This window comes from Aulonocara sp. 'chitande type north' Nkhata Bay, linkage group LG22, assembly GCF_057382095.1.
Source record: "Aulonocara sp. 'chitande type north' Nkhata Bay isolate Kocher_YH1m ecotype deep benthic linkage group LG22, A_spYH_male_GT1.1, whole genome shotgun sequence".
Taxonomy (NCBI): Eukaryota; Metazoa; Chordata; class Actinopteri; order Cichliformes; family Cichlidae; genus Aulonocara; species Aulonocara sp. 'chitande type north' Nkhata Bay.
The window spans coordinates 26,921,379-26,931,309 of record NC_141364.1 but is presented as its reverse complement, the minus strand read 5'-3'; positions in this window follow the sequence as shown (position 1 = coordinate 26,931,309).

Genomic DNA, 9,931 nt, shown 5'->3' with positions numbered 1-9,931 from the left:
GTTGTTATATACAGTGATACAACAAATAGAAATAAGATAAAGATAAATTTACTACAGACAGTTTTTACTAGTCTTACTAGCAAAAGTCATAGGTGGTTTTTGCTTGTGAGACTATTAAGGATTAGTTTATAGGATTATTATTTGCAGAGCATCAAATAAATGTCCTTTAAATTTGTTACTTAGAAGTCTTCTTAGTTTTAGTTTCACTTCCTTAAAGGATGGTTTCACATTTTTCAAGCCTGTCTAACAGTGCTCACACGCCTATACACAGTGACAGTTTCAGGTCACTGTAATCATTCCTCCTGTCCATACTGACTGTGAGGAGATCCCTCCCTAAAGCAATAACAGACCAGGGAACAAAATCCACGGTCATCATTCTGTGCAAATATACACGCTTTGTTACGCAGGTCAAGGTGGTATCTCTGTTACTGACAGTCTTTTCACTTCAGTATTCACTCCTTCTGTTCACTGTGGCGTTACAGTGGAAGAACAACGACACAAGTCACTTTGCAGAGTGTACTGTCACTCTCATTTTTAGGTATTTAAAACAATTCAATCGTAACAATCCCACTGGGGTTAGCAACGTGTTGGTGAAAAGAGAGCCAGAGTTGTTCCGTGGGGAGTATGCTTAGCTGTAGCAGCTACGACGTTTCAGTGTAGCTACAGTAGGTTCATGCTTCCCTGCTGTGTCTGATCTGACAAATGAGTTATTCTGTGAAGCTGAAATGTCTCACCCGGTTAGCTGTGGCATTACCACCCTTCCAGTCTGGCTTCTTAACTCATCTGCACTTATGAAATAAGTTTATTCGATAAAGCAGCTAGCCTGTTATTCTCTTCATTCTGCGCCCATAAGTGATGCAGGAAGACATTCAAACTAGAGTGTCCACATCTCTCTTTCTCTCTCTCTCTCCGTCCGTCCACTGTCTTCCAGTAAATGGAGGATAATTTTAGAGCGATAAAGAGCCCGGAGGATATCGAGGGGAGGGAACGCGCACACGCACACACAACAAGATGGTCCCTCATTCCCTGTTGCACCTGCTGACCCCACAGGATCCACCGAGATCTGCTACTGCTGAATGTGCGGCTTGTATACACACACACACACACACACACACACACACACACACACACACACACACACACACACACACACACAGGAATGCGTACACACTTTGACTAATAGGCCTAATGCTTCCTGAAGAGGGCCCAGCACTGCATTAGCTACGGATGTGGGATTGATTTAGAAACTGAAAGCCTTCTAGTGTGTGTATGGGTTAGTGCTTGTGTATATGTGCTTGTGGGGGGAATATATTGTACACTCAGTGGTGTTTTTTCTTCAGTTCCACTCGTTTTGGCATTATTTATAAAAAAAATGAAGGAGTTTTACCAGTTTTAATGAAGGCTGTTCACTGATGATGTATAATGTTTACATATATGCAGAGTTTCATGCCACAGTTTTATTCTTTTCAGAGCGTCAAAGCCTCAGCACAAATGTTTTGGCTGTCATCAGACACTTAAACTCTCCTACTAATTTTAGCCATAACAGAAGGTCTAATTAAGGCAGCCTGACCCCTCACACCAATTAAATGGTGGTGAATCTCAGGAAAACATTAGTCCTTCTAATGTTGGATTAATTCCTGACACCAGTTTTAAAAAAATTAAATTAGATAGATCAGTCCCTATTTCATTTCACAGCGGGCCTCAGTTCAAAGCGACGCAGACTGAACATGTGCAGTTTTTAACATCAGTTGCTGATAACAGCTGCATACAAATGCAAATGCAATTTTAAAAAAAAACCCAACTTTTTAGACTTTAATGTGCATAAAAAGTGTGAATAGCAGTTCCAAACACCACTCAGAAAGCAGGTAGAAGAGCAAGTCGTCACAGAGACAGCAAAACCTGTTATGTTAATGCAAAAGTACTATAAAATGAAATGCATTCATGAAGACGAGTCAAGTTGGTTAAGATGAAGTGAATATCATAAAACAGCAGCTCAAACACCGGGGAGTTATAACTGGGGATGTTGTGGCAGGCCTACATAAAAAGGAGTCTTGGTTCTGTGCTGCTGGTGAGGCGTGGGCATGTAAATCAGGTAAATCTGACGCAGGTGATTCTGCACCAAATGTAACAGCTAGCACAACAACAGAGACTACAAAACGCCGAGGCATAGCAGAGTCTCCGCTTCACTTCAGTGGGTAATGATGGGAGGCCGTGGTGTGCTTTCTTCTCAGAGCTTCTTACTGTATAAAGGTTAACTAGTTAGGATGCCACTTGGAGACTTCACAAAGTGCCTTGTTATTTTTTTAGAGTAATGTTACACACTAAAGTTGTACTTTTGTCGTACCGTACTCGGCACTTTGACATAAGTAAACCAATCAGTTTACTTATGCCCAGCATTCCTCCTGGGATGTAGGCCATCAACAAGGGATCCTCCAAGGTGTTCAGTTTTGAGTTATAGTCTTAATCTGATGTCAGGTGTGTATCAATTTCTTGTATTCTTTCGAAGGTCTTGTTGCGATGCATTGCATTCTTTGGCCTTCCTCTTTTTCTCCTCCCTTGGAGCTTCCACATCAGGGCTTGTCTGGTGGTGATGTTGTTGGTTGGTTTCTTCCTGTCCATCTTCATCATCTTCTTCCCATCTCTCCCTCTACAGGTACTTGCTTCACTTTTTTCCCCACAGGTCGTAATTGCAGATCTTGTTGAGCCAGTAGACCTTTAAAACTTTCCTCAGCCAGCTGTTGATCAACATCGGTATCTTATTAATTCTGCATCATAGAGCAACACAGATTTCACAATTGGTGTTCAAGATTCTGATCTTGGTGTGTTGGCTTTTGAGTATTTTGAGTTCCAGATGTTCTGGATCTGGACACTGATGGTGACCATAACTTAAAGGATAAATTTCATGTTGTATTAAATAGCACTGCTGGTCTGTGCGACTAGAATTGTTTTGACACACAAACCAAAGAGTCAGAAAGTCAGATTAGCACATTGTGTGAAGTTGTGCTTTTGTGGATGCAGAGAAATGCCGAGAATACTTAGTTTGGTTTAGGTGAGGGTATTGCCTGGGTAGAGTGTGCAGGAGACAGGACGGCTGCTCATTAGCTGTCAGTACACTGTACTAGTATCAGCGCTGCAAAAATTGGAGCAATCAGACATCATCAGCAGACGCTGTACCGGAAAAGTGGCAAATTAAAGGACATTGGTGCCTTTACATGCATCTGCATTGGATATAGTATCTTGAAAATCTTCAGGTTTATGGTGTTTGTGTGACCTGTGCAAAGGGTTACAGTTACACTGCCTCTTTTTTGCAGTAGAATAGACTTAAAACCTATTCCTTGATTTGTGATCATATTCTGTGCATTGTTTCGTGTAATGGTAAACTTAACCCAACCTTAACCGTCTGGTCTTCTTGTGTTTGCTGATAAACATCGGCAAACCATAACGTAAGCTTAACGTGAAGCCTTGTGGAATTTATAGGAGAAACAAAGAGGCCATGGAGCGTGGCATCTGCTGCCAGGTGAACGACAGTCGGTGCTGATAGAAAGAGCGAGAGCGAGGGCCGAAGTGGAACGGGTTAAAGCGTGCTGAGAGCAGAGGAGAGGGCGAGGTGGCCTGGGGGGGGGAGGAGAAGAAGAAGAAGAAGAGCAGAGAAACAGAAAAGCAGACGTGGAGGAGGAGGTGAGGAATTGATGAAGCAGAAAGCTGGGTTATTCCTGCTGTGAACCTATGTGTCTTTGCTCGGTGTGTGTGTGTGTGTGTGAGTATAAATGGCAGGCTTTGGCAGTAAATGAAACTGTTTATCAGATCAATATGGCCATCATCTCCCAGATGACTGTGGCCTCTGCTGAAGAGCAATCATAAATCACAACCAAATATGGAGGACAGCGATCTATACCTACTGAGTTTGTCGCTGCGTGCCTGCCTGTGTGCACGCGTGTGCACAAGGATGGACGCGGCTCTTTGTTTTTGTCTGTGGTAACTCGTCGGTGACAGTGTTAGTGCGTCCCGTGCGAAACAGTCGTCTTCTTTCTCTCGATGCTCTGGTTGAAGCAGAGATCTGAGATGAAGTAGTCACAAAATGGAGACAGGAGAAACACAGACCACACCTTATGTTATGAGCAAAAGGGAACAAACACGCAAACACACACATCGTGCGACACATCCTTCTCCATAGGGTTAACAGCAGTGCTCTTGCTCTGTCTGATGGCCCCCAGTGCTCTCACTCTGAATAATGTAGCCTCCCGATATCAGTGACAAGAGTCTCGAAACCAAAATAGCATCTTGAGCTCCGATAAATATAGAAGGTAATTAAATCGGCAGCAGGAGAAAGAGGCAGAGAAAAGCCAGGGAAAAAGGAAAGGTCTGCTTTATGTGCGAGGGTAAAACTCCCCTCTGCAGGGGATCGCGAGGATCGATTGAACGCCAGCAAAACGCCATTCGTTGTGTGGCCTCATTTTCCTCAAACTCGCTCTGTCGATTTTGTCATTTTCGGGGTAGATTTGCGTGCACGCACACACACGAGATATGGCGGTTGGACTGCGTGTGTTTCAGGGCCTTCAGAGCGCAGTGAGTCAGCACTATTTCAGCGGTTAGTTCTCATGAGACTCGGCTGTATGTGAGCGCCGGCTGCCATCTGCCTCTTGCCACTCTCTCGCCCTTTTTACTGCCTCTACCTGCCCCCCTCCCCCCTGCAAAAATCAGATGTTTGCACTTCATATGAATATGAATCTGGGGATTGATCCTGCGTGTGGCAGAGGAGTGGGGGGGTGAAAGGTTACCGGGGAGGTTTTGGATGTGCTTGTCAGAGCAGCCTGGCCCCCATCTTGACATGATCTCCCTCTGGGAAAGTGTGTGTGTGTACACGCGTCCACTCAGTGACATGTTGTGACAGAAACTGACTGACAAGCTCTTTGCAGCTCAACACCAACCACTGCAGAGAGACTAATGATGACATCTCTCAGGCCGTACACACTGCTTTCTTTTTCTCCCCCTCCATCTCTCACACACACACACACACACACTGAAACACTCACACTCACGATGTCTTCCTATCCCTCACTCTCTTTGTCTTGTGTCTCTCTCCCTCGACTACCTCTTCCTCTATCACACGCCCACACAGACAATGGCATCCTGTATATTGTCTCCCTGACGCAAAGGCGCAAACACTCGCACACACACATTCGAATCAACACACACACTCACACACTTAAATTCATGCCCACAGTCATACTAGTCTGCATGACAAGTATTTCTCAAATGCACATCTTCTTTTCTCTTGCATTGTCTGTCTCTCTCTCACATGCACACTCTCTCTTTTTCTCTTTCTCACACACACACAGACACACACACAAACGATGCACTACTCTCTCTGTCTTGGAATTTTACATTTTGATGAAGGAGGAAGCACGTCGTCCAATCAGAGCGGGGAGAGACCATCTCGGAGCAGACAGCAGGGAGGTTTGGAGGCAGTCGGCCGGGCCCTCCCTGTCAGCTCTGGCCCCTTACGTCCCCTTGGCTCGGTGCGGCTGGTGGTACGATCCACCAGTGGCTCGATAAGAACCCCCTCCTCTCTGTCTCCCCCTCTTCTGTCAGTGCTAGGGTGTAGCTGCTGATCCCATGGTACAGCAGCGAGAGAGAGAGAGTGAAAGGGAGGAGGAGGAGGGACATCAGGTGTCACAGATCTGCAACCCCAGTTGAAGCTGCATTACCACGACAACCAACTCCGGGGGTGCCTCCAGGTGAGTCTGAGGACACACACACACACACTTTGATACACATGCTGTACACATGAAGTGACTGCACATGCAGGAACGTGTTGAATTGGCAGAGTTACATGCACAGGTGTTCAGCTGCTGATGTGCTCTGGCATGTGTCACTTTTTGGGATGCTGTTAACACAATAGTGGAGCTGAGTGGAGTGTGTGGATTTGTGTGTGTTTGTAGCCATGCCAGAATGTACAGTATATGCGTATATGTGTGTGTGCGTACGTACGCCATCCCTCCCTGTGGTGGTGGGAGACAAAGGGTCCCCTCTGTCTGGCGCTGTAGCACCACTGCTCACACCTCCGCCAATGGGTGGGAAAGTTCTCCCTGTCAGCAATCATATGTGATCAGAAAAAGCCCCAAAAAAAAAGAAGTCAAATAGGATGCCCACCACCACCACCTCCCACCCCATCCTCGTCGAACACTCCTGACTCACGGTGATAGGAGGACACGGTCACAGCAGATGATCAGCCGGTCGGTGGGGGTGGGGGTGCGCTCTGAGGACACGGAGGCTGAGAGGAAGGGGGAGGGAGGGTGGTTGGCGGTCATGACACTACTGTAATGTGTAATAGACGTACAGAACGGGGTTAAAATCTGTGTGTCCGGGCTGGGGGGGGGGGGGGGGGGGGCAGTGGGTTATCAGCCGTTCACATGACTACATGCATGCATGTGACAGAGTTCGAGCAGGCAGGGAAAAAATAGAACAGAGAGAGAGATGAGGAACATAAATGTGCCAATCCGTTACTGACCGATGATCCCAGACAAAGGGGCGTTGGATCATATGTGCAGTCTCGTGTCGTGGGTGGATGTGTGGGTGGGGGTGATGGGGGTTGGGTCCGTACATTGAATGGTATACGCTCCATAAACGCCTGCAAACTGTAACGCGTGAGCGCCACGTATGAGTATGGTGTTGTTCGTCTCCCGAAGATCACACGTGTGAGTTGCATTGCGCCGCTGTGCGCGTGGTCCTCTCTGACACCCTCGTTCAACCCGTCCCATTTGACAGCCGGTCGTCATCCCACCCTAACCCTCCGCCGTCTTGCAGCAGCAGCGGCACCAGCAGCAGAGCCTCCCTCTAACAAGGCTGTGAACTGGTTCAACCCCGTCCATATGACACTAAATTATCAATCCTCTCTTTGTGTCAGCTACTGTAATAGATGTTCTCATATCCTTAGGTGGCCTTTGTTAAATTCTGCCCATGTGACTGCAGATCTTTGTAGAGGGAGTGCAGTCTGGGGAAGTTTATAGTCCTCTTGATTAGCATTTTATGGGCTTTTATTTTAAAAAGGGGGGGAATGCTGTATCAGACAGTTGGACGCTTGAATTAATGAAGGTTTTTGCATTCAGAAGGACCCGTTTACTTTGGCCAAAAATATCTCTTACGTAAGAAGAGACTATTCCATCTTTTTCCCACATCAGGTTTGTGGTGGATCGCGCAGTGTGGGTGAGACAAGAAAGTTAAGGGTCTACGAGGGTGGAAGAACCGGGATCAGACCCGTGACACACAAGTGCACGGGACCCATATTCTGAACACAAGGAACGATGCATCGAAGTCAAACAGATGGGGGTTTATTAATTGCATGACAGGTGTGGGCTGTCACTCAGTGCTATTCTATACATCGTAAGATCTGAGTCATCCATATCCTCCCCAAAAAATGAAGCTTTCGGTGTCCAAACTGCACAGTCTGCGAGGGAAAATGGTGGTGACAAGAACGAGCTGTACGTTTCTCTTTCAGTGTCCTTTTCTTCTCTCTCCCTCCTTTCAATTTATTCCATTTCTCACTCTTCCATTTCCTCTTTTCTCCGAGCTCATATGCACACACTCATTCCCCCTCCTCCTCCTCCTCCTCCTCCATATGTGAGCACTGACAAGCTGTAGGGCGTGCCCCCTCCCCACACACACACACACACACACCCAACACCGTAATGTACGTTTACAGCGAGCCATGCAGCGTACATACATCCACGCCATGTGGAGTTCACACACGGCTGCACACTCAACTGACACGCCGGCCGTCATACGTGTCGTGGGTTTCCACTGAGAGGCCCCCCACGCAGAGACACACTTCAAAAAAGACGTCGAAGACCCACAATTAAGGCGTCCTCTTATATATTTTGGATAATATGAGGTAAGTGGCACAGCGCGGTTTGTTCGTGTGACGGCTCGAACGCTGCAAAATGACGGCGTAAGCAACAATTACCCTAATTGAAGATTCCAGAACAGTCCTGCAAAATGGCTGCCGAGCCGGCATGTCGTCTGTGATGGCCGACAAGAGTGTGTAGGTTTGAGGCGTGTATAGCTGCATGTGTGTATTTGTCTGTCTGTATGCCTGATTGTATATAAATGTGTGTGTGTGTGCGATAAGTCTATATGAGAGTAATCCTGCGTTTGCTTTTTTTTTTTTTTTTTCGTTTGCTTTGTGTCAGGGGAAGTCTCCGCTCGCCGGAGAGCTCTGCTAATCCATAATTACCCACCTCAGTATACCTAGACTGTAGGAGCCATTATGTCAAACCATCTTACTGTAACAGTTGATGATTATGTTTCCTGGCTTTGGTAAAAAAGCGCAGACGTTTAGCTTTGAGAAGAAGACTCAACATCTCCGTTTTTTTATTTTTATTTTTTTGGCTTTCGGCTTCACGGCGGCCATCTTCAAAACGTCTGCGTTATCACAAGATCGCCATTAAGGTGCTGAATGTGTTCTGCCGAAAAGCTGACTTTGTTGTTTCTTTACAGCTCTCTGCCTTGGCCAGTCCAGGACCCAAATGCACGGCCAGCACCACGTCCAGCTACCCACCCACCCATCCATCCGCCCAAACAGCCAGCCCAGCCCTGCGCAGAACTGGCAACTCGCAGGAGTCATCAGGGTTAGTGCTCCATTGGCACGCCTCCGTGCCAAAATCATATCGTAAACCTATAGATCTGCACTTAAACCCAAAGGCCAGACAATCAGATAATATGGAGGAAAAGCCGAAGCGGGTGAATGAACAAAGAGCCGCTAATAAAACAAGGCTGCTTCTCGCAGTCACAATCCGAGCGACGAAAAGCGGCGTATCCTTGTCATCTTAAGGGGGGTGGGGGTTTACTGACGGCCATTTTGTTTGTTGACATCCTCGGATCTCTTCATGCGTTTACACAAAGAGCACAGAGTTCATTTTCCTCATCAGTTCTCTTCTGACAGCAGCTCGATACATTATCTAAGAAAGCAGCTTCCAGAGGTGGCTGCCTGCTTAAGTACACACGCACACATGTAGTCGCACACGCTTTTGTACAGAGATAAGCAGCATTCTTTCATTTACATACCCACTTTTTTCTGCTCTTATTAGCCTACACACACACACACACACACAGATTATAAGCATCACTGGATTAAGCTAAAGCTGTGCCGTTTTGCTAATAATTCAAATACTGCAAGTGCTCGCCTTTTCTGCAGTTCATCAGGGAGACGCTCTAAAAAGACAAAGCTGAACTAAATGACTACCAGCGCTCGGGCCTTATCGCGACTGTGTGGGTGTGCGGCTTGTGTGCTCATGTGTAAGAGAGAGCGACGGCGTGTGTGCGCGTGCGCACGCCAAAGGTCGGGCGTACACATATAGATCTCTGCCGCCGCTTCCAGTGCATTTGTCAAGCGATGGCATGGACACAACGTCCTGTCGAATAGCGGCGAGGAAAGACGGAGACGAGTAACGCGCCGCCGTACGTTCACATGAGACGGGCCTGCTGATGGGGTGTGTCTGTGGATGTGTATGTATAGGTGTGTGTGACATAAAGAGAGTATGCGTGTGAACGTGAGATACCTCTGCTATCTGCTATTGATTGAGTGTATAATTGTCTCCCCTACGCTCTCGCTGCCAACTACTGTAATATCAATACAAAGGAGCCATTAGCTTAATGCCTATAAATACAATAGAGGCTCCAGGGGAGAAAAAAAAGGCAGCTTGGCTTTAAAAAAAAAAAAATAGAAGAATTTAAGAAAACGTCGAATATGATCTCTGAAATTACCTTCTACTCTTAATGGGGACCAGATAACCGTAAACGCACCGTGTTGTTTTCTAAATGAGACAAACGCACATCCTGCGATATTTTATCCGTCATAATATCTGATAATTATACGTGCTGTTACAGAGCAGTACAAGTAGAGACTCACTTAAAAGAGCTTCTGGTTTTCGGT